The sequence below is a fragment of the Hesperophylax consimilis genome, chromosome 9 (assembly GCF_061612785.1).
Source record: "Hesperophylax consimilis isolate HC1 chromosome 9, BYU_Hcon_1.0, whole genome shotgun sequence".
Taxonomy (NCBI): Eukaryota; Metazoa; Arthropoda; class Insecta; order Trichoptera; family Limnephilidae; genus Hesperophylax; species Hesperophylax consimilis.
The window spans coordinates 26364831-26390469 of NC_142844.1; positions in this window are offsets into that span (position 1 = coordinate 26364831).

The following is a 25639-nucleotide window of genomic DNA, read 5'->3' on the forward strand; positions in this document are numbered from 1 at the left end:
TGACTTTTCTGTAGGCCTTTTTAAGATATACAGTTCCATAGTATATTATTTTGATGTATCTTATAAGGTTTAGCCAGCCAGCATTAGCAATGTAGGGGCCCGAAAATATATTTTTCCGACCTGATTACAAAACATCGACTTGTCTTTACATAAGATCATATAAGACCGGAAGAAATTTTCTAAACGATAGTGAAAACCCTATCAAAATCCGTTGAGCAGTTTAGAAGAATTAAGCGCACAAACAGACAGAGGTGGATATCGATTTATTTTATACTGTTTAGAGATTGCAGCGCCAGTCCAGTTTGTCATATGAATTCTGGTTAGCTATCGATGAGCTTGTTCTAGGCCTCCAAGTTCCATTGTCATGTAGTTTATTTTGTGGTTGTCTCAATTTATCTTGGTTGTGCAAGCTTTCTAGTTGCCTAAACGTGAATTCTATAAAATGATTAATTTACATAGTTTTTCTGATAACATATTCACCAAATGTGTTATGGCTCTATATTTCTTATGGCTTTGATATAAATGGTGTACCCAATGGACCCGCCACACTTTGAACATAAATTATTCAGATCCATTATATCGGCAGACATAACAACTTCCTCGTAACGCTTATACTTTTCGTAACTCGTTCTCAGCGAAGCAAAAGTATTTTTTGTCCATAAACAAATAACGCATTTATCTAGAATCTAGTTCACTATCTAATGAATCCACAAATCAATCTCCACGACAACAACAACTAAATATAGCAGACCCTTTTATCCGTAAAAAATATACAAATATCTTTTGTAAATATATTTTAACACAAATGATCTCACCGACCTTTCTACTTATTTGTGTATTATGATAGATTTTTGTTTCCAAAATGAATACGAACACATTTTTTTGCGACTATTTTTATATTGATTGAGTTCCGGTTAGCGCCATGCGTGAAAGATTACAGAAAATATTTTTTTATCCCAGTTAACAAATGGTAATTGTAAAATTTTAATTATTTCTTATGTAACTAATCGCTTACCTTACTTATTAATATGTACAAAGCATATTAAGATTTAAAAAAAAACATATTTTACTAACTTTATTGATTTTTTTTATATGTATAGTATGGTGGGTAGCTTGATATATCCTTTATTATTTACTATCACAATCAATTAATTTGAAAAAATCATTGATGTGCTTTTGATGATATAACTATGCTATACATAAAGATATATAACTGTACATAACGATACAAAAACTATACATGTTAAAATAAAATTGACATTTTTAGAAATTTGAAAATAAATATAATTTTTACTCTAAATTATCTTTTTAAGGTTGAATCTTTATATTTATCTGTGGTTTTTTAATTGAGTACAAAGCTATCTATGTCCTAACACACATGTATTATTAAAAAATCATATTTTAAGATAAATCGATCACATACTTTAGGTTACATAAATCACATATTTTAGGATTAATGACTCACACATTTTAGGATAAATCAATCATATATTTTAGGATAAATCAATATCAAATTTAAGACAAATCAATCAAATATTTTAGGATAAATCAATAACATATTTTAGGATAAATCAATCACATACTTTAGAATAAATCCTTTACATATTTTAGGATAAATCAATCACATATTTTAGAATACATCATTTAAATATTTTAGGATAAATCAATCACATATTTTACAATAAATCATTTAAATATTTTAGGATAAATCAATCACATACCTACTTTCGAAATTTAAGTTTAAATTTGGCGATGTTTTGTTCTAATTATATTTCTTCTGGTAATTCGCCACATAACTTCGTTGCCATCAACGACTTTTGACTCAGGGTTTTGTTTCGGAAGGGGAGTGTCTTATTTAATTTATTTTCCTGGCTTCTGTGTACTGCAGGTTTTCTTTGAAAGTCAATTGATGTGTGGCCATAATTTATTTTTTATATTAAAAATAAAGTATTGAAGTAAATAACTTGCTTAAATGACAAGATAAATATCTAATAGTTTAATTGCTTCTTCTATATTTTTTTGATTTCATAATATCTATTTATTATCAGTGGTTTTATTAATCCATCGTTTGCTGAGAAATAATGCTTCTATAGTAATTGATTTATTTTATATCTTTTCAGTTTAAAAATATCCAAAATGCCGGTTAGAAAGTTTAGGTTTTCTAACAAGTTTTTTCTTGTAGTTATTTACTATTTTTTTCTTTCTGATTTTATGTCCGGGTTAAATCTTCCAAATAGGAAAAACTAAACCCTTCCACACACTTTTCCACAAATGATCTAGTCAATCAACATTATGTAAGTGCATTATATAAGCAAAATAAATACAAAACAATACAAGAACAACCCGTTAACTCACCAGAGATCAAATGGGAAAATAATTCACCGACTCCAGATATTTTCATATCAGAGGGTTCGGCTCGGTAGAACTCCTAACAGGGCCTATAAATCCTACTGATCCCTAAACATAAATATTTAAAAAATCTTTCGTTATCCTACATGTATTTAATATGACTGATTTTTGCATTTTTATATATAAATTTTTTGATAGATCTAATACGCCTAAAATTTTAATGAGAGATCTAGGTATAATGCCAGTAGCCGAAATAACGAATGGTAATATTTTTATAGACTGAGAATGCCAAATTCTTTTTGTTTCATTTCCTAAATCTGTATATTATCTTTTTTTTTTTTCATTTTACAGATTTTTGAATATTACAAAATATTATTTTCATCGACATCATTATTATTTCCCTTTCAGAACAGTAGGAAAAAACTGGTATTTCACTAAAAACTGGCATATTCACTTTTTTTTGCTAAAAAAATTGTTATTATGACCGCATTTTATATTTTAGTGAATACATTTTTTTTAAAGATTCAAAATGTGTTTGATTTGTCGTCAAAATGATGTGTTCGTATTGGTTCCTGGCGTTGGCGTTGTTGACGTCACGCTAGCCAACGTGGCCGTCGTCTAGGCAGTAGCGTTGTGCGTGCGATTTTACATCGTTTTTAAAATCAATATAAATATTAAAATTACACAGTTTTAGTGCGATCATCGGAATAGAAAAAAACTTAATTTCTTCCATTTATTGCTATTTTATTATGAAACTCTTGGTAATCCGGTTAATAACGGGATCGCAGGCCCTTAACGAATGAACTCACAGGTTTTCTGATACAATTTTAGTAAACTGCGAATAAATAACCAAGATGAATGAATTTCGGAACACATGTTCGAACGCGTGTTCCGACATTCATCATTACCAATAGTTAGACGAGATTATTAATAAATTAGCAATCCTCATTTTTCTCGGTTCATTTTGAACGGTATCCACAGTTCGTGAAAACACCACATTGCGCATTCACAGCTCATCACAACATACAGTAGTTTACTAACTAACAGACAAGATTCAGTGGTTTATAGAGTTGTGAAAACAACACATCACGCATTGACAGCTCATCACAACATACAGTAGTTTACTAACAGACAAGATTCAGTGGTTTATAGAGTTGTGAAAACAACACATCACGCATTGACAGCTCATCACAAGATACAATAGTTAACTAACAGACAAGATTCAGTAGTTTACAGAGTTGTCAGATTTTCACTCAAAAGGCGAACGTATGATCAAGACTTCCTAGGCAAATATACTATGTTGCTAGAGTCATCTACTAGTGTAATATCAACAGAGTGTCGTACTAAAGAACAGTTTTTTGGTTGAGCCTCGAGTATGTATTCAGCTTAGGCACTCTCATTTTAGCACTTAATGTTAATAACAAAATCAATTTCTTCACTTACCATAATTTTTTTTTATTCCGTTGGTCAATTCAATCAGTCTGCCGGGGCAAGCTTTTTATAGGAAAGAATGTCCACTGTGTTATCGCCAGTTTCCGGCCCCCTGGGCCAGTTACAATAACAATAATTACTCAACACCCCCCTCCAGCTCCGCCCCCTTGATGAGGTGCCCCGCCGGCCTTGGCACGCTCCCGTTCCCAGAGGCGATACTTTAACACTTTCTACACTCGTGTGCCTGCGCATGTGTGCGTCGATCACTTTATGCGGTGCGTGTGTATTGGTATCACGTGTGCATGAAATGAATCCACACTCACATTATTAATAAATTGACGATCTGCAAACCGTTAAATTATGGCTTTTAGAAGTATATCTTAAATTAGAATTAACCAGGCAACGGTATGACGGTCTTTCACCAGAGTGTTACTGAGAGTATCTTAACATTCCTTATTTTATTTTAAATGCTGTAATTGTGAAATAACAAAAATCAATTAAATAAAATTTACTTGCGCACGCCGGGATTTGAATCGAGAGCCTTATACCTCGACCACGGAGGCCGCAAAAAAGACTAAACGATAACCTGACTATTCAAAAGTTTATCTTTTTATTTGAGGTAGGGGAAATTGAATAGAATAGGAAAGTTTAAACAGTTTTGCGTTATTAAAATTGGGTCATTTAATATGGCCAAATTCCAACAAATTTTTTCAAGAATTCTTCTTCAAAAGCGGGGGTTTAGGATCACAGGGGCCTATCTACAAAAACATGTTTCTGAGATAAACGCAAATAAATATTGGAATGCTCATATGCCCAAAACTGATATTCCCAACTTTATTTCTTGAACGGCTGTACACACGAGATAGAGTTTCGTGTCACTAATAAATATGATTGCGCAAACCATGCCTAACTTAAAACACCAGTTTTTTGTAGTTAGGCCCCTATGATCCTAAGACCCAGAAAACATAAATTGTTCACTTCGGGCTTTTTGTATGAAATTTTTTTTCCTAAAAAACCATAGATATGCCAATATATAGACTGTAAAATTCTCATTCGGAGCCTACTTATTATACTACACACCAATATAAAATTTTTAAAGTTTATTCCATAGATTTTCAGAGTTTTTCATTGGTGGACATAGTTAGGCAAACATATGACGTCACAATATTTCGGTTCAAATTTTCGATCGGAGTTATACCCCCCTGCCAGAAAGTATCTTTCACTCTGGATCAAGGCGCAGATAAATGCTGTATCTGAAATCTATGTTTGGAAAAATCCATTAAACGTTATTACCAAACGTACTAATAATTCAACTTACGCTGGTTCAATTAATTCGGATTTGTTTTTTTTAAATTTTCAAAATTAGAACTGATTGTTTCAAGAATTCGGTAAGGCGATAAAGTACCTAATTAGAATATAATATTTTAACGGATTTTTTTTTAATGTTACTTTAAAAACTGAAACTGAAAATCTGTAAAGTTGAAATTTCTGAAAAACTGAAACCCAGACAACTGTGACCGGTCAGTGGCTGAGTTAGCATCGCGTTTGGGTCCCACCCAGGCGTCGTGTGTTCAATTACTCGGTTGGCTAAGTCCTCCATCACGACACAATCAACATTTTACGCTGACTGTGGTGGAGATAGAAGATTTTCAAATATTGTAAGGTTATTTGTAACGCAGGAATGTTTATCTTTCATTAAAAAATAAATTATACAGTTTTAAACTTCCGACCCAATTTTAAACTTCGATTTTGATTTTGGGATTTTTGTAACATACACAAGGAAACTGTATTAAATACAGACTTACCCATGGGAAATTTATTAAATATAGGCTCACCCATGGAAAATGTATTAAATACAGACTCACCCATGAAAAATGTATTAAATACAGACTCTAAGCTTGTAAAAATAATTAATTAACCTAAATATATTATTAATTATTTTTATAAGCAATAATTGTTCGCCTGAAACACTCATCCACATTGAAAAAATCTCCTGATAAAAAATACATGACGCCAACGGGACTCGAACCCGTGTCCATTCGATTTAAATATATTTTTATCAGGAGATTTTTTCAATGTGGATGAGTGTTTCAGGCGAACAATTATTGCTTATAAAAATAATTGTTATCCTTTGTGCTATGCATAAATAAAATCTTGTCTTAAAAACATTAATTTATCAAAAAAATAATAATAAATATATTATTATTACGTTTTCGTTATTTTTTTCTTCGTTGGCAATATTAAAAGAATTTTACCCCTTTTAGCGTTCAGTATGTCTTAAACGGTAACGAACCTGTCCATGGTCCAGAGTGACTTGCAATCTGTGAGTTTTGCATTCCTCAGTGCGGCTGGAGGCTGTGGTTGGTGGCACTGGGAGGTGGCCATGTGACCCCCATAACGGAAATTCGTAAAGTACATCATCTACCTGCACATTTACACCGGCTCCAATACGATACCTACATATAAAAATCTTCGGAACAGTAAATGACGGTTAATGTAATCACAATGATTTCAGCATATTAAACGGGGACTACCTCAAACCATCCACCAGTTTTGTTTTCAAAATTCGAACAATCTGTATAAAAGACACTATTAGCTTAAATATTCGGCATCGACTTAATAATTCTACACTGGTTCATGTCTCCTAGTCATTCTTCTAAACCATCCAAACCTGCTCCGTTCTTCTTTCATGGAGTCAGTCCACTTCCTCATCAGTAACTTTTCCTTCCTCATCTTCTTATATACTTCCTCATCTATAACTTTTTATATGGCGACCCACATGGCTTTATGTCATTTGAAATCCATTTTATCATAGGAAACTCATAGAACCAACAGAATCTCATCAAGTTTTAAATCACAAACTGTTACATTGATTGAAGATCAAGTCACTCCTCAGGCCAACCAACAGCAGAAGTTTAATATGTTGTGGGAAATTATGAATATACAGGGTTTTCCAATAAGAAGTGTGATTTTGATATTCAATCGTAAAAGATTAATGGTTTCGTTGCTTGTGTGCCACGTAGCGCCGTCTTGTTGAAAGTAAACGTTGTCCAGATCAATACATTCAATTCCAGCCATAAAAAAACATTAATCATCTCTCGATAGCGCAATCCATTCACCGTAACTGTTGCTCCAGCCTCATTTTCGAAAAAGTAAGGTCCGATGACTCCGCCGGACCATAAACCGCACCAAACAGTCACACGTTGAGGATAAAGAGGCTTTTCAACAATAATTCTTGGGTTTTCCGAGCCCCAGATGCGACATTTTTGCTTGTTGACGAAGCCACCGAGGTGGAAATGGGCCTCATCACTCAAGATGATTTGCATTATATTCACTCAAGTGAATTTAAATAATTTCAATGCGTTGTTGAAGCGTGTATCGTTCCATTTTTATTAATGGCGTAGTTTCTACTTGTCAAATGTCAAAAAATGACAGCTTCAAAAGTAACATCTACAAAATAACACCTCTTATTGGAAAACCCTGTATTACTTAATATTATTTATTGGGAAGCCCAAGTCAGTGTTTTTGTCTCTCGCGGGAAGGTACGAGTATATTTGTCTCTAGATAATCAACATACAGGCAATTATTTTGAAACAAATTTTAATAACATCTAGGGGTTAGCGTTAATTACTAAGAAATAACAAAGAATACATACCAACCGTACAATATTATGTAATAATAAAACAATTCGTATTTAAAACACAAAAACAACAACAAAACAAGAGACAATAATGTTTGGGTTTATGTGAAGTCAAATGAAAACAATTTAGAAAAAAATCTTGGGCAAGAGTTTAGGAGAAGCTTAAGTTGATTTTTTGGAAAGGAATATGAAAAGTTTCGGGGTTAACCAAGTGATTAATTTTGATTGTGGCCGAGAGAAAATATACTACTTGGTTATTTATAATTTTTAATATAAATTTAATTGTTGTCACGAAGTTCAATTTGATATATACTAAGCAAATATCATGATATACTTGGTCGAATTTTTCACACTAACATGTGGTTCCATATAGCATTCTTATAAAAAGATCAACAATTTTATTAAATATTGGTATGAAAGTCAGATATTGCCAACGGTCTTTTGATAATTCTAGAATCCGACTACTGGCCAAAAAAGATCAGATTAAGCGGCGATTCTTTTCGCGACCACATTAACCGGTGTCTCACATGCTTTTTACAGCACAAACCAATGGTATACAATACGACCTTCTCGCTAGTAACTTCATACCAAAAAATTTGCACCAGACCACGAACCTAATTAAACAGTACCCACACTACCTCAAATAACATGCTGCTTGTGATGGATACAGATGATTTAATGCAAATCATAACGTTTGATTACGTTCAATCGCCACATTTCGTTCCTGACATAAAAATAATTAGATGAAAATAATAATAACCAACCATTGAACATTCTTTCCTGTGAGAAGTTGTGAATTAATGACATCTAAAAACAAAAACATGCAACCGTTTTTGTTGCTTTTCTTTAGTAAATTTCGGTGTTAGGGAAGAAAATAAACTATGCCTACGTTGCCATAGAGTTGTTTTTCCGATATATTATTGAATACTAATCAAAATTGAGGTTAACACCATAGAGATCGACAAACTTTTCTGTACAAATCAGGAAAAAACGAGTTAACGAAAAAACGCCGTTTTTTTAAATTATGTCCCTGGCAGAGCTTGTATAAAAATAAAAATCATTAACCATTTAATTTAGGTTGTGGGTCTGTCTGTGAGTCATTGTGTAACTCTGCTTCAATGAAATCGGATTTGTTTTTAAGATAACGGTCACGTTCAAAATCGGAATTGATTGGGTAAAGAATAGGGTATTTTAACTGTTTTTTTCTTATTCTCGGAAGAAAAAGAAAAGTGAATTTATTTTTATTTTATTTCTATGTTGACGAATAAACTTTGTATGACAATTTTGAATGTGATTTGTCGTAAAATTGAATATGGCGGCATTGACGTCACGCCGGGCAACGTTAACTACATAATGACGTTGTAGCCAATTGGAACCGTTTCAGAATGCGCGGTTTAGACCGTTTTTAAAATCAATAATTATGAATGAAAGTATAACAATTATACATTTTTAGTACTGTTTAATACTGAAACACTTGAATGATTTCCCAAAATTCCAGTTCCTACCCAAATTGCCCTCTCCCTTGTTTTGTGCCATTTCCTAAAGGTCTTACTTACATTCGAAGAAAGCAAGAAAGAAGATTTAAAAAAAAAAGAAACCCACAACAATTTTGTTTTTTTTTATATTTGAATACTTTTCGTCACATATGTTTGCATATTTTTCGCCTCTCGTAATAATTAATATAATTAATCTCGTGAATAATTTGTAAAAGAGTAGTTACAAATTATCATCTCCAAGTGAATATTTATTAAATATTGTCATGAGTGATCACAAAACAGCTCTTGTTGTAAACCAGTGCTTAGATACACTATTATAGTGCACGCGGAAACTTCAAGAAAACACACGAAATTCTAAATGAGGCAAAATCATTCAACAGCATAAATAAACCACTCACTAGATCGATATCTTCGGGCTTTTTGTAAGAAACAAATTGGTCCTAAAATACCATAGATATGCCAATATATAGACAGTTCAATTCTCACTGGGAGCCTACTTATTATACTATACACCAATGAAAAACTCTGAAAGTTTATTCCATAGACTTTCAGAGTTTTTGATTTGTGGATATAGTTAGGCAACAATATGACGTCACAATATACACGGTTCGAATTTATACCCCACTGTTCAAAAGGCAAAGGCTTTCTTTTTTCCATTCCTAACTACACTTATAATAATTTAACACGATAGTTCGATTATTTTTTTACCTTGCCAAAATTACAGTCTATTCGTCCAGTACCAATCGTCGGTACGCGACAAGTACAACGATCTGAATCAGAAAAATCTTCCAAACATTTTTAACTGTATTCATAGTTTGTGAAAATATCCCATAAGTGCGACAAGCGGCAAAGTACCTACCAATAAAATAATATTCTAACAGATATTTTTTTTTTAAATTGAAACCGATTTGTAAAGAATTCATATTTATCGCTTATAAACACCTACCTATTAATGTTATTTATTTTTAAACCTGAAAAACATTTTAATTCTACATTTAAAATGTGTGTTTTCTTTTGATTAAATTTCTTAGAATTAATCTTGACAAGTAATGTCAGATTTCGTGTTTTTTTTAAAGGTCTACGCTTTTCACATTTTCAAGAAAGCGTAATTTAATAACCAACTAAATTTACTAACTTGCTAGATAATTAAAAAATAATAAAAAAAATAATAATAAACACGCAACACGCACAAACACATAAATCATTATAAATACCGATTTCCATTCTCTTTTAATATTTTTCTTTTAGTGTGATAGTTATATTTTAATTTTTAATCTTTATTTTTACTTTAAATTTATCTTTATTTTAATGTTGTTTTTTTTTTAAATGTATAAATTCTTATATTGTAAAATGGGGGCCTCAGCACGGGTAAACAACCCAGTGAGGCCGACATTACTGAATTAGAATATGAAATATTGTAAAATCATGTATCAACAATAAAAAAATAATAATAATAATTCACTTTTCATATAACAATATTTCCGGGTCTGACTACCACATGTACGCACCTTTTGCTCGCCTTTATACACTTAGAAACAAATTCAAAATAAATTTAATAAGTATTTCATATAAATTTACCATTATTTAAGATATACCTGAAAGATGTTTTTTTACAATTTTTTTTGTAATATTCATTACATTATATGCAAGGAAGCTTTTGACTGTCAAACTAGGAAGATTTCCCGTTTTAGGACAGTCAAACGAACAGGTTTCAAATTATCCTAGAGGAATACAGGATTTAAGAATAGAGAAAATGAGTAAAAGTGAAGATACATAAAAAGGTAAAAAAAAGATACATAAAAGGCGTTCGTGATAAATAATTATCAGATTTTTTAATATTTCGGAATAAATAATAATAATTTTATGTAGTATACAGGGTGTATCGGCACGTACCCGACAAACTTTAAAGAGCTTTTCCTTAGCACATTTGGAGTAAAAAATGTTATGGGCACTTTGCTGTCCGGCAACATTTTTATTCAATTAAAAACAAACATTTATAAAAAAATCCACACTCCATCACTGTCATTGGCATTGTTTCTCGTGTTCAAAAGCTGTTATTAGCAAGTGTGTCAAAAAGCGTCTTCGCTCTTTCATACACACTAAATAATAATAGTTAAAAATGAGACGAATGGTGCCATGCCATTTCGTTGTGATTGTAAAAGCGCGCCAATGTAGGTACTTACGTATATTATTCAACGAAACTCGAATAAAATATTGCGAGATGTGTTTTCAAACTGTGACAAAGGATAAAACAATGGTGACATGTGGTGAAAATATGAATAATACATTTTTTATTAAAAAAAATGTTACCGGACAGCAAAGTGCCCATAACATTTTTTACTCCAAATGTGCTAAGGAATAGCTGGTTAAAGTTTGTCGGGTACGTGCCGATACACCCTGTATAGGAGCATCGCACAAGAGCGATTGCATATAGGTATATAGTTTTCTTATTGTTCACTTGTAAATTATGTATCATGAACCTGTATTATTATTTTTATGCCATCTGCAATTTTAAAATTGGTTTCTGATTTTGTTTATGTTTCTCTCCATTTTCACATTAAATACATTTAAATGCAACTTTATATCTACAGTGTGCTACGTTCATTTAATTTTTTTTTTTTTTATCTTAACATTGAAAACGTTTGTTGTCACTAAATGCAGCAAGTCATGTAAAATATATACGTCACGTAAAAGCCCATCAGTACGTTTATAATATTATTTTTCCTTTTCATAATAAATAATAATAATACGATGGAAAATTTTCATATTCTTTAATTTATGCAAAATTTTAAAATAATACAACAACGTGATGTTTTCATTATGTTCTTGTCTAAACTTTCTACCTACCTTAAGCCGGCTAAATACTGGTTTGTTCGGTCCATCACGGCATTGTTACTCGCCCATTGTTGGCCGATGTACGCCCGAAGACATCGGCGTGTTTGGACCGGGCTTGCCAAGTGCCAAGATGGCCGCAATTTGGACCATCGGACCATCTGACCATCTGACACCGCGTAGCCTTGAAGCGACCTCGCCCGTGATTGCTCTCAGGTGGATTCTGCCAGGGCTGCCACTGATAGATTTATTTATAATAATGTCAATTATTTATTTAAATTACTCGTAGTTACACATCATCGTCAAAATCTGTTTTTCTAATAGTATGGTAAAAAAACTAGATGGATACATCACCGTCTGTATAAAGGCCAAGGACTTTTGTTTCACAGAATTTGAACAATTCATCAAATTTCAAAGTTGATTTTCAAGTTCTGTGAAGGTTCAATTCAAGTTCTGTTAATATTTCGGAATTGTGAAGCCCCTGACCAATAATTATATAACAATAGAACTTGAATATCAACTTTGAAATTCGATGAATTGTTCAAATTCCCTGAAACAACCCGCCCTATAGAGTAAGTCAAGATGGCCGCCGACATTGTTAAAAGTAATTGAGGGTTCTTAAGGTTCTTTTAGGTGACTTTTGAGTGTTTCGATGTAAAAATTACATTTTGATTTTGTTGTAGGTGAAAAATTTTTTTTTCAGCAAACTGCAGTGCCCAATGTGGCTGAAAATTACTGATAAACTTCGTTTAAAAATTGTTTAGAAAAAAATAACATTTTTAGCTAAAACAAAAGAAAGATTCCCGGGTTACGAATAACCTGACAATATTTGAAAATCTCTCGGTACCACCGCAGAAAACTGTAATCGTAGGTGATCTATGTATTGGTATTTATTGGGGAGCTGCTTGTAATAAAAGAGGCACAATCCTAGTATGCATCGCCTTTTATAGCATTTCGCAAGCATGCTATCTCGCTTGCACTTACACATATTCATACAGAAATTACAATTACTGTATATATAGAGTGATATTATTTTGCAGGAAAATTATTTGATTTAAAGCTGATTATTGCTGTTAATATGCTGATGTACCTACATTAGGCGGCGTATACGGTGATACATTTATGAATATTTTGGTTAACCACTTATTAGTTTTGTACGGTTTCTCAGTTACGTCAATGACTTTTTTTCATTAATGATTGTTCATTTTTATCATCACTGACAGTAAAAAACCTGACCGCAAAATTAAATAAATAGCTTTTGTTTAAATTTTCTAAATTTTTAAAGAATGAATCAAATTTTTAAGCTTAAGCATTTTTGCAAATATCCGTAGATTCACAGAATTATCCAAGGTATATATTACAAGACAAGCTTCTTCTTAAGAGAATCAGCATAAGAGTCCCAACCGTCTCGAGCCTGTTGCTGTGTGAGGCTGAAGGGAATGGAAGAAGATATGGAGTGTGACGGTTGAAAGTTATTGACTTTTCCGATCTAGTCACCATGCACGACTAATGCCATTTCCAATTCTGAATGGTGGTTTTTCTCCAGGATACCTGCTAAATTATTGAGTGTGGAGAAGCCATTTTAACAATTTGGAATTTCATTTGTCTGTAAATATTTTTTTTACGTTCCAGTTCCGGTTGAAGATGGTGGCCGTGTTGAAATAATCGATAGTATGGTATAAAATATTACAGTATCATTGAGATGGTGACATTTCTTTGGACAAATTGGATAATTATAAATTTGAAATCTGATTTTTTTTTCTTTTTTATGTACCTACATACTTAAAAATCTTATGATTTCAGAACAAATTTTGGTTTTGATTTAGAAATTTACTGACGTACTTAACTCGGGGTCATTAACTGTTCAGAGAGCTATTGGTAATATATTCACATTAATTAAAAACAATGGGAGGTAACTCACATCGTCGCAATGTCAACTCAGGACAGTGGCAATTCAACACACTTTCGAAAGGTGATAAAGGTCAGTAAAAGTGATAAAAAAAATTAACTTGTGAACAATTCTAACGTAACGTGATATATTTAACTTAGTTTTTTCATCACTTTACACGACTTTATATCACTTTTCAATGATGAATTGCCACTGTCCTGAATTGCTCGGTTAACCCCGTATCAAATATATATTTTAAAATTATTTATGCGTTCGTACTAACAATGACTTCTCATGTATTTCATACAACTACACGGAAAAAAACTTACTGATTTGAAATATGGTTAATTTATTAAAAATCTGGTCAAATTGTTCGTTTTCCTGTTAAAAACGGGACTGGAGGCCTGTATCGAATGATTTGACAAAATTTCATAACAAACTATCAGTAGTCTTTCTTATAAATAATAATATCTGCAAGTTTTTTAAACAATTTCTGTACAATTATTTATTTTGTAAAATTAATGTACATTATATTTAAATCATTTTTGAATAATTCAGCCCTTGTACGAAACTTTACTATGCTCTCATATAACTACAACACGGTCAAATATTCCCCATGTATACTGTCTGTATACCTACATACATAAGCTAAGTATGTGGTTTAGTCAGGTAGGTACAGGTAACCATATAACATATTATTGTAGTACCTACATACACTCACATGTGATACGCATTCGGACATAACGGTTCTCCGCACGGACATTCCGTCTGTGGTGGAAAAGCTGTAACACTCAATATACAATAAGTGCGTCGTATGGCTACGATACAAAAATATTAAATAATACGACTTGATTAAGCTCATCGTTAAACTTTGATAAACTCGAAAGGTGTGCGTTAACCCTAACGTATTCTATTTATATCAAATTGATATTGGGCATATAGTTGATATTTCTCACCCGTGGTGGAGTAGGTGATTCGTGTTATTTATAAAGTTTTGGCTCATAACGAGATTTTTAATGGTTTAGCTGACTAGTAGGCGAGTAATTCGAACTCTTGCTGACTTATAACTTATCACCTACTGATTCTGGCTAACGTTATTTTGTAGTAGGTACTGACTTATGAATCGAGTGAGCTAAAAAATTATTTTGCTAGACTTAAGCTGAACAATTTTGGCTCATAATTAATATCGCTGGCTTGTTGTCAATAGATTCTGGCTGATGATTAGTTTTGCTGGCTTAAAGCCCTATAATTCGATTTTCTTATCTGAGTTTTTCTTCAGGAATCTAGTTTTTTGTTTAAAAACATAATATGGGACCCATCAGCAATAAACGACATTCATTTGAGTGCTTCGGTGGTTCCCTGGTCTAATATATCTTCAGGAGACCAAAGGCTATTTTTTTCTGGATCAACTTGCTGGTGGTGCTGTTGGGAGACTATTTTAAACGAAAGCTTGATGGAGGAATCCTGTCTCACATTTTACAGGAGAGAGGAAGCATAACATCCATTCCACAGAAGAAATGATAAACGTAACAAAGGATTGCACCACACGCCACTCTCGGATATCATACAAAATTCTTGCATCAAATCTAGAAAAATAAATTGCGTTCTTTTGCAGCTGCATTATTATTTAAAGAGCGTGTTGTTTATTTATATTGCCATGGATCTGTGTACGTTGAATGCAAACCACAAGTACTTTCCATTTATTCGAGTATGTTCGTCTGTCTTCGCCTACAACTATTGCCTCTAACGGTTTCCAGCTAGTTCTACCAACACGTCATGTGAATATCATAACAGTTATCTTCATAACAATTTTAAGAAAAGTATTAAGAGCAGCTGGCTTACCCAGAAAGACAAGAAATTGTTTAGATGCTCAAGTGTAAATAAGATAATAATTACTGTCTGGTCTACTGCAACACGGATAAGCGCTATTTTTACCGATTCCTAGATTTGATTTTTGGGAATTGGTATTCTGATCTGAAATTTTATGAGAAATATCAAATTGTGTTTACATAAAAAATCCTTTTGATCGCTTCTTTGTTTCTAGGCGTGAATCATGACTACGTATCATGATCGAATGTTTTCTCTTGTCCTGTGCTTTTGTTGTCATTTAATCTTTAATTATACAACGATTCAATAATAATATAATTAATTATGCCAATTATGAACTTTCCACTGATGAATAGTTAATGGTAAGGTGTACAATGTCATAGATATGTTCTCTTAAATTAATTTCTTGTTTAGTTAGAAAAATATTAAAATAAAGGAGGGTAGGGGGGGAGGAGGAGGAAATATAGGATTAGGATTAAGAGGCAAAGGACGGGAACATATAGGAATTGAACTTCTAGTTTGAGTTTTGTTGATTATTGAGTTTTTGTTTTATGTCGCGTAAAGTCGAGTTAAAAATGTCAATATGGTAATAATTTAAGTTAAATGAATGTGTGGATCTGTAGATAAATGAGTTTTGTTTGGAATTGGTCTTACAATGAGGGAGATTAAAAGTAAGCGACTGTCTGCTGTTGCGATTTGGGAACATTACTTTATGGAGTAAGAATTATTAAATTTTTCTGAATTATAAAATACTTATTTTTCTTTTTTCTTGTTCCATTAATTTAATTTACGAAAAAGACTTGTGCAGCGAAAGTTAAATCAAATACCCTTTAAATAATCCTCCACCGATTTCGGAAGAACCCTTTTTTTCAAAATAAAATAAAATTTACAAAAAATAAGTGTACAACTCTGTTTCCCCTGCGACTAGCTAGGAATAATTTGATAATTGATATTGTTTCCATGCTTAAACGTATATTTCAGACTAGAATCCACTTAGAACTGGATTGAAAGTAAACGAATAATAATCTCATCACCTAGCGGAAAGGTAAACTGTAAGCCGAAATACGCTGGTGAAAAATATATTAATCTTGGTAAGATCCGTATTCAATTGTTGATCATTAGTTTTCGACACGGTGGAAGGATTTCTTAGGATTCTATCGAGGTCCAATATTCCTAGGATTTTTTTTTCTGTTTCAGGATACACAGTAGTTATTCATCGCCAGGTGTGAACTATAAATCTTAGAAGATCCAAGACTAGAAGTAGTTTGCTTTTACTGAATTCGTAAGTTGAATTCTGAAGTTGTTTGTTTTTACAAGTCGTTGCAAAATATGGTATGATGGCGAAGATGGCATGCTGGCGAAGATGGCATGATGGCAAATATGGTATGATGGCGAAGATGGCATGCTGGCGAATATGGCATGATGGAAAATATGGTATGATAGCAAAGATGGTATGATGACGAAGATGGCATGCTGGCGAAGATGGCATGATGGCAAATATGGTATGATGGCGAAGATGGCATGCTGGCGAAGATGGCATGATGGCAAATATGGTATGATAGCAAAGATGGTATGATGACGAAGATGGCATGATGGCAAATATGGTATGATAGCAAAGATGGTATGATGACGAAGATGGCATGATGGCAAATATGATATTTATTTATTTATTTAACGCCCAGAGGGCTTTTACATGTGGGTGGTACAAATTTAATGACAGTTTTGAAACATAAGAAAGAAAAGAAAGAAATAATAAAAATAAAATTACATAAGTATATGCGAGAAACAAAATTAAAAATATCAAGAACATAAATTAAAAAATACAGCGATTTGACTGGTTTACAAAAATATAACTTCCATTTAGGAATAGTATTGAAATAGGTCTTTTACATAATCCACAAAATTCGCAAAGTTAATGTTAAATATATCGACATCACCTAAGTATTGGTTTCCCATAGTGTGAAACCGTTGTATTGGGGAGTTCGCAATGTAATTTCGCTTATGTGTGTTGCAGTGGAATAGTGTATTTTGTCGTGTTGTTATTGTAGGTATTCGTAAGTTTATGAGTTGCAGAAGTTCGCAACAGTCGAATTTAGAGTTTAGAATCTTGAATAAAAAAGTTAAATCGTTTATTTTACGCCTGTCTTCCAATGTGTGTATTTTTAGAGTGTTTAATAAGAAATGATATTGTAAGTCTTCTAGTGGGATATTTAATTTAAAATTTATAAAACGCAGAAATTTTTTGTATTCGCTCAATGTTATTAATGTGAATTTTGTAAGAGGGAGACCAAACTACTGAGTTGTATTCAATTATGCTTCTAACTAGAGATATGTATAACAGTTTAATGGCTTGTATGGAGTTAAAGTTTTTAGTTGTTCTTAATACGAAGCCTAGTGTTTTCATGCCTTTGTTTACTATTTGGTGGATATGATTGGCGAAACTTAGTTTTTCATCCAAAATAATTCCGAGATCTCTCATTTCCGTGACTTTTTCTAAAGCTGTATTGTTAATGGAATATTCAAATAAAACAGGATTTTTATTTCTGCAGAAAGTCAGGGTTTTGCATTTGTCTACATTTAAAAACAGATTATTTTGTACGCACCAATCTTTAAACTTATTAATATTTGATTGTAGTATTTGACAATGATTTACATCAGTTATTTTTTTGTATAGCTTGATGTCATCAGCAAAGAGCAATACCTCGACATCGTCGAAGCAATTTGTTATATCGTTAATGAAAATGAGAAACAAAACGGGACCAAGGTGACTACCTTGCGGTAGGCCACTGGTCGCACAGAAAGCTTTCGATAGCAAAGATTTTATTTTAACAAATAGTTTACGATTAGTTAAATAGCTAGTGAACCATTTTAGCATGTTGTCTCTTACTCCTAGGGCAAATAGTTTTCGGGTTAGTAGTTTATGGGATACTTTGTCGAATGCTTTTGAAAAGTCTGTATATATGCAGTCGACTTGTTTATTTTTTGCAAAAGATTCTAATATAAAGTTTTGAAATATTGTTACGTTAGTTGCGATATGATGGCGAAGATGGCATGATGACGAAGATGGCATGATGGCAAATATGGTATGATGGCGAAGATGGCAAGCTGGCGAAGATGGCATGATGGAAAATATGGTATGATGTCGAAGATGGCATGCTGACGAAGATGGCATGATAACATAGTTGGCAAAGATGGCATGATAGCAAAGATGGCATGATGACGAAGATGGCATGATGGCAAATATGGTATGATGGCGAAGATGGCATGCTGGCAAAGATGGCATGATAACAAAGATGGTAAAGATGGCGTGATAGCGAAGATGGCATGATGACGAAGATGGCATGATGGCGAACATGGCATGTTGACATGCCGGTAAGATTCAGGCCCATCTCATTTTTTCCCATATTTCCCCGTGTTCCATTAACAGAAACCCAATCCCTTTATAGCCAGCAAATATGTCATTGAGATTTTGGTCATGTCTCCTGATTCTGCAATACAGTATTCAACTCACGGTGTCTTTTTTCTATTATTGTGGAACAATTACAACATGTAATGTTTCATCATTCTCTCAACATGTCCCACACGGTAATGTTTTTAAATATTTATTTTCATAATAATCCTGATTAACTATCATTTACTTATTGTATGTTTTAATATATCTTCATCTTAACTGCTGCATTATGTTCACTTCGTGTAGTATTCTTTTCTTTTCAATGAATTGTTACTTCATTGTATAGATGTTGTAACAATTTAGTCTATTGTGAACAAAAAAAAAAATTTCATACATAACATAATATAATATACAACCAAAGTAAGAATCGTGGTTCCCTCATCTGGCATAAGAGTCCTTCTATTTTAAAATATATATTATGTAAAATTTAGGGGAGACCGGGGTCGGTTGTACCCATTTGACTTTTACCATTTTCTACGTCTTAGGTATAAATGCAAGGTTTATGAAAAAATACTTATTCCCAACGGCAGATAATGTATACAATGTAATTTAATATAAATTATTATAATAATATATAAATTATTATTAAATAAGCTATAAGAGTGTAAACAGATCAGAGAAATGCTACAACTGATCAGTTGAACCGGTGACGAAATGATGATTAAAATTCATAACTCAGGCATAAAATTATTCAATTTTAATAATTTCGGTGAAGAAAAACAGTTTTTTGATTAATTTATAGATAATTCTAGAAATTAATAAAATAACTGTTTTTCTTTGTAATCTATTCTAAATTTCAATTTTATTTAACATAATACACAATTTATCTGGTCTCAAGAAACCTCTTGTTCCGTAACGCTGATTGCTTTTGACAGGCTGTGTAATAACCAATCGTATCGTCAGAATTTAAACTGTATAGTTTAAGTTCGCACAAGTCAGCTAAAACGACGGAGAGCCGTGAGCCGAGCCAGTCGCAAAAAAACCGTTCGTCCTGTCAAATATCGATCGCCGGTTGTCTTATCGGAATAATCATAATACATATTTTTTATCGCCATTTAATCTAAAATAACGAGTGATAACGAATGACAATCCCGTTCCAGTGTTGACAGATGAGGCTTATGCAGATTTCACCATCATTTCACCGGTAAGTTGATTGTGAAGTAACGTTATGCATTGTGTTTCCGCATTCGCCTGTCACAAGCCATATAATTAATTTATTCGTTATCTGTGTGGAACAGCCCTTTAGTCGGCTATTCCAACCCCTGTTCGTTCTTCGAACACCTCTTATAGAATTAATCAGCTGTTGAAGTGTTATCACGGAACATAACTATTTTAATGTAATAAAACAAATATATTTCAATATCACAACTTGTTTTAATGTCAAGAAAATGAGTTTTTATTGGTATGAAAAACGTTTTTTTTTTTTCTACAATAAAAATATGTCCAAGCAATTGGACATTGAGAGTGTTACAATTGGACATTGAGAGTGTTACAATTGGACATTGAGAGTGTTACAATTGGACATTGAGAGTGTTATAATTGGACATTGAGAGTGTTACAATTGGACATTGAGAGTGTTATAATTGGACATTGAGAGTGTTACAATTGGACATTGAGAGTGTTACAATTGGACATTGAGAGTGTTACAGGTGGATATGTACTTGAGCTTATAAGACATGTGAGCTGTATTCACATAAATTCGGGGTTAGTTGAGCAAAGGGTCAATTGTACCGGTATAATCATCCCAGATAAATCGGTTCAACTATCCCCGATAAATAAGTTCAACTATCCCCGATAAATCGATTCAACTATCCCTGATAAATCGATTCAACTATCCCTGATAAATCGATTCAACTATCCCCAGTAAATCGGTTCAACTATACCAGATAAATCGGTTCAACTATCCCCGATAATCGGTTCAACTATCCCCGACCGGTCAGTTCAAATTAAAACGCAAAATCTTGGTTATTCTCTATTTATGTAAACTGTTAATAACCAAATACAAGTTTTAAATAATTTTCCTTATCATATTTTGACAAATTCAATTCAATTCAATAAGTTTATTCCTTTAAAAACATTACAAAATTACATTTTATTTCGTTTTTAAGTACATTTGTAAAATGGTATTACATAATAAGTAAGCGGTGTATCAACTATACCAGCATCAATAGAGCTTACCTTTTAAAGGCAGCTTCACCTTCAGCTAAATATGTCGATATCCGAATTAATTCTGTTCAACAGCAATACTGCTCTCCCCATCAGCATTACCATTGGCAAGTTAGTCCTGCAGGCCGGGAGATGGCACAGTCTATGCTGTCGGTGACGGAGATAACCATCAGGAACATAGAGACTAATACTCTCCATGATAGTCGGATTTTCAAACCAAGTGTGATACAATATATTATGCACATCTCTTCTGACCCGTATTTATATCGAATTTAAATAAAGTTAAAATAATACTCAAGTGATCTCAGTGGCGGTTCGTGCAAGGAGGCTGACCGTCCCTAAAAAAGGGGCGAAAGGCGAAAAGAAAAAGATTTTTTTTCTCCCATCTACACACAGCATAAGTTCTTATCCCCTTCTCCACAGGGATAGATCACGTTGCATAAACGCTGTGATGGATCAATAGACAACATGATACTTGTGGTGTGATATTTGACTATCCCGATGACCGTGATAAATGATTGCAAATTGTCTCAATCTGTCAATCAGTCTTATTAGTTATTGAAAAGATGGACGCTGAAATCCGTTATGTCCATGGCGGCGACTGTCGAGTAGGTAGTCGGTATTTGCCTATCGGCTCTTGGGTAATGTGGTTTGAAGGCCATGGTAACATGACACCGGCAGTATCGACTCAACACATGCATAACATATATTTATAATTCACACAAAGAGGAATAAAAATAGCAATGTCTGCGGTCAGTCGACCTGACGCGCCGCACGCGGTCGCACACTCCGCACTCCGCACACTCCGCACTCCGCACACTCCGCACTCCGCACACTCTGAACTCCGCACACTCCGGACTTCGCATTGTTTTGTTTCCCTTGTCAAGCCGTTTTTATAAGCAATTTGAACGAAGGTATATATATAGATACATATTCGTTTCAAATCTTTCATTGAATCATGTCGAAGTCACAATATTCCAAGATGGGGATTTTAAATAAACAAAATTTATGTAAACAGTTGCTATTAAAGTATATATTACACATTACACTGACGTGGAATATATAAATATGATTTAAAGTAACAATTTTAGACAATAAACTTCAATGGATTTGAACAAAACTAGCACATTTATAAGAATATATATATGTCTCGGTAAGATGGACGCTTCCGTTCGATTCCAAGTTGAGCCCGTCACCATTTTTAATTTTTATGCGTCTTGTTCTGTTTCACGTGTCGCTTAGATTTATTAGTATTATTTACTTCTTCAATCATATATTACATTTATGGGTATAACCATCAGAAGTTAAAAGAAAAGTTATTCCAATAACAATTGAATATAAAATAATTTAAAAAATTAATAAATGTGAAAACAAAAATTCAAATAGGTATCTTCTAAGGGTTTAGATATTAGTATAGGAAATATTCTACGTATCTATATATCATTGTATTTACCAATAATAAACCTTTCCTTCCTTATTCATGGTTTGCCAGTATTTCGTAGAGATCAAATGTAATAATGTCAATAATAACGGAGAATAAAAGATCCACTGTAAATCACGCTTTTTTTTCTTTTTTTATATCTTTTATTTAATTAAAATCAAATTTAATAATACAATTATTAATTTCTGCAAGTATTTTTTGGTTTTAGTTATTGTTACAGTTGTTTCGGCTTTCAAGGCCATTTTCAAACTGTGGTCTTAACCACGTTTAGACGACTTATTAATATGATTCTATTTTATCCCCTCCCAATTTAAAATGATTTATTACAGGTTAAACCGATTTACTGAGAAAATAATTGTGAGAATAGATTCAATATTCTGTTGGGGAATTTCTATACTGTGGGGGTATTTTTATTCTATATCTGTCTGTTCATTATGTGGGGGTAGTATTATAAATCATGCAATATGTAATGTTTTTAATATAGTGTCCTCAACGTGTGAAGTCGTATCTTCTCCAAGCTTAAACGTTCTAATAAAAGTGTGTTTATCCGAATTGACTTACCAAGTAAATCTGTCATTTTAACAAAACAAATACAGATATTATTTGAGATTTTCACAACCAAAAATATAAGTGTTTTGGTTTTGGGGTATCATGCCGTGTTGCGCTACCTTCTTCTCCAACAGGGCAGATGATGAGCAAGGTAATGTTGTCCGAAACGTTGGCTAAAGAAGGAGAACATGGCATAATAACCCCAAAATAAACCACTATAAAATAAAATATACATTTCAAATAAAGAAAATATTTTTAATAAAAATGATTATGGCACCCACTTAATCGATTATTCAGTACCAATTTATAAAATTAAAATGCATTGATCTTGAATTACGCATTACTCAGGAATATCATTTTAAAATACGCATTTACCCATGCACCGACAACAAAAATTAGTATGTTTAATAATACAAATATACCTATTATCTTAAATTATGACCAAGTAAACGAGAAATTTAACAAATTACGATATAATAGCAAACCTGAAATGGCACCATTTTTTTCTGACATAAAAGTAGGTTACCAAGCTCATATTTCTGGGCAGGAATTGTGACGGTGCTTTCTGTTATATTTTTTATCCTATTTCGAAGGCTTTTCCATAAAGTTGTTTACAATTTCTGAAAACTCATTTAGATGACAAAAATAAGATATTTTAGATTTTTTTTGTGTAGTACAAAAATATATGTCAACAAACAGCAATACATTGCATTACCTAGTAATCTAAAACTTCCGGGAACGAGCAAAAAAACATTGGCAAAAGCTCTTAAAAGCTATTTCCTCAACAGTTTTATTAATGACTGACACATTCTTTCCTTGGAACTCGAAAATAACTTCTGTGTTTATTTATTTGAATGCATTTATGTTGTCTTGTCTTTAATATAATGTTGTCTTTCCCGAAATGAGTTTTGTAAACTCACTGAGAATAATACATTATAAATTTTTTTATCATTTTGTAATATATTATCTTGTGATAAATAAATATATAAATATTTTTTTCACTAGGAAATCGAACCCGTAACCTCCCGACTCAAAGTCATATACGTAGTCTTAGACCGTAACGCTATGTGGCCTTATACCCACTCTATTTACTAAAAGGTCGTTGGAAATAATATACCTACATATTAAACGTCTATTGCGTGGAATTAATGTAAATAATACCTTTTAAAGTAAGTGACAAAGGATACAAAGTTTACAATAAACTGCCACAAAACATCAAACAAAAAATGAGCTCATCAAATTTTAAAAATCATTCTCATCATTCGAAATAAAATTTATTTCATTAAATACTTATCTCAACATTAGCAGATATGCACTATTATCTATTAAAGCCCATGAGGTAATTTTGCCCAACAAACGGCGCTATACAAATCATGCAAATATAATTTTTTTTTTTTATAAACCTATGTTGAATATAATTTTTTTTCTTGATTGAATGAATAAATTAATGAATCGTGAAATGGAATCTTGGATGTGGAAATTAGCCCACTTTAGAATATTTGATCCAGCTGACACTCGGTAAATAGACCCGTTGCCGATGACAATGCATACTTTCAACTTTTGGTGGCAATCTAATTTTGTTTAATTATTTTTTGTTTTATTAATTACTAGCTGTACCCCGCCATACCATTGCTGTGACTCAGTCTGTCTGTGCAGATACAGAAACAATAGCTCGTGGGATGGTGCTGTTTTTTAAAAAAGCATGTTTTTCCAACAGATTTCTTTCAAATATATCATGTTTTCACCTGTATATAATGTAGGTATATTAAAACATACGCGTATTCGAATGTAAAATTGTGACAAAATTTCAAAGCAATCGGTGAAGATCTTTTAAAGACTAAAAATTTCAAAGCAATCGGTGAAGATCTTTTAAAGACTAAAAATTTCAAAGCAATCGGTGAAGATCTTTTAAAGACTAAAAATTTCAAAGCAATCGGTGAAGATCTTTTAAAGACTAAAAATTTCAAAGCAATCGGTGAAGATCTTTTAAAGACTAAAAATTTCAAAGCAATCGGTGAAGATCTTTTAAAGACTAAAAATTTCAAAGCAATCGGTGAAGATCTTTTAAAGACTAAAAATTTCAAAGCAATCGGTGAAGATCTTTTAAAGACTAAAAATTTCAAAGCAATCGGTGAAGATCTTTTAAAGACTAAAAATTTCAAAGCAATCGGTGAAGATCTTTTAAAGACTAAAAATTTCAAAGCAATCGGTGAAGATCTTTTAAAGACTAAAAATTTCAAAGCAATCGGTGAAGATCTTTTAAAGACTAAAAATTTCAAAGCAATCGGTGAAGAACTTTCAAAGATAAAAATTTTGAGCAAACAACATTAACATTTTTATTTATACATATAGGTTATATTTCACTCTGCATATTTTCACTTCGTTTTTTTTTTAATTGCTAGTGTAGACTTTTTATTATTAACTTAAAAAATAGAAAAATACGCCAAGTTAAATTTTGCTGAGAATTGTTATTTTATTTTGATCTAGCGCAGGAATGAAATACGTAATTTAGGTTCGTAATGAGAGAAAAATAACAATAACGGATTGCTTGATCCGAGTAGAACAACCA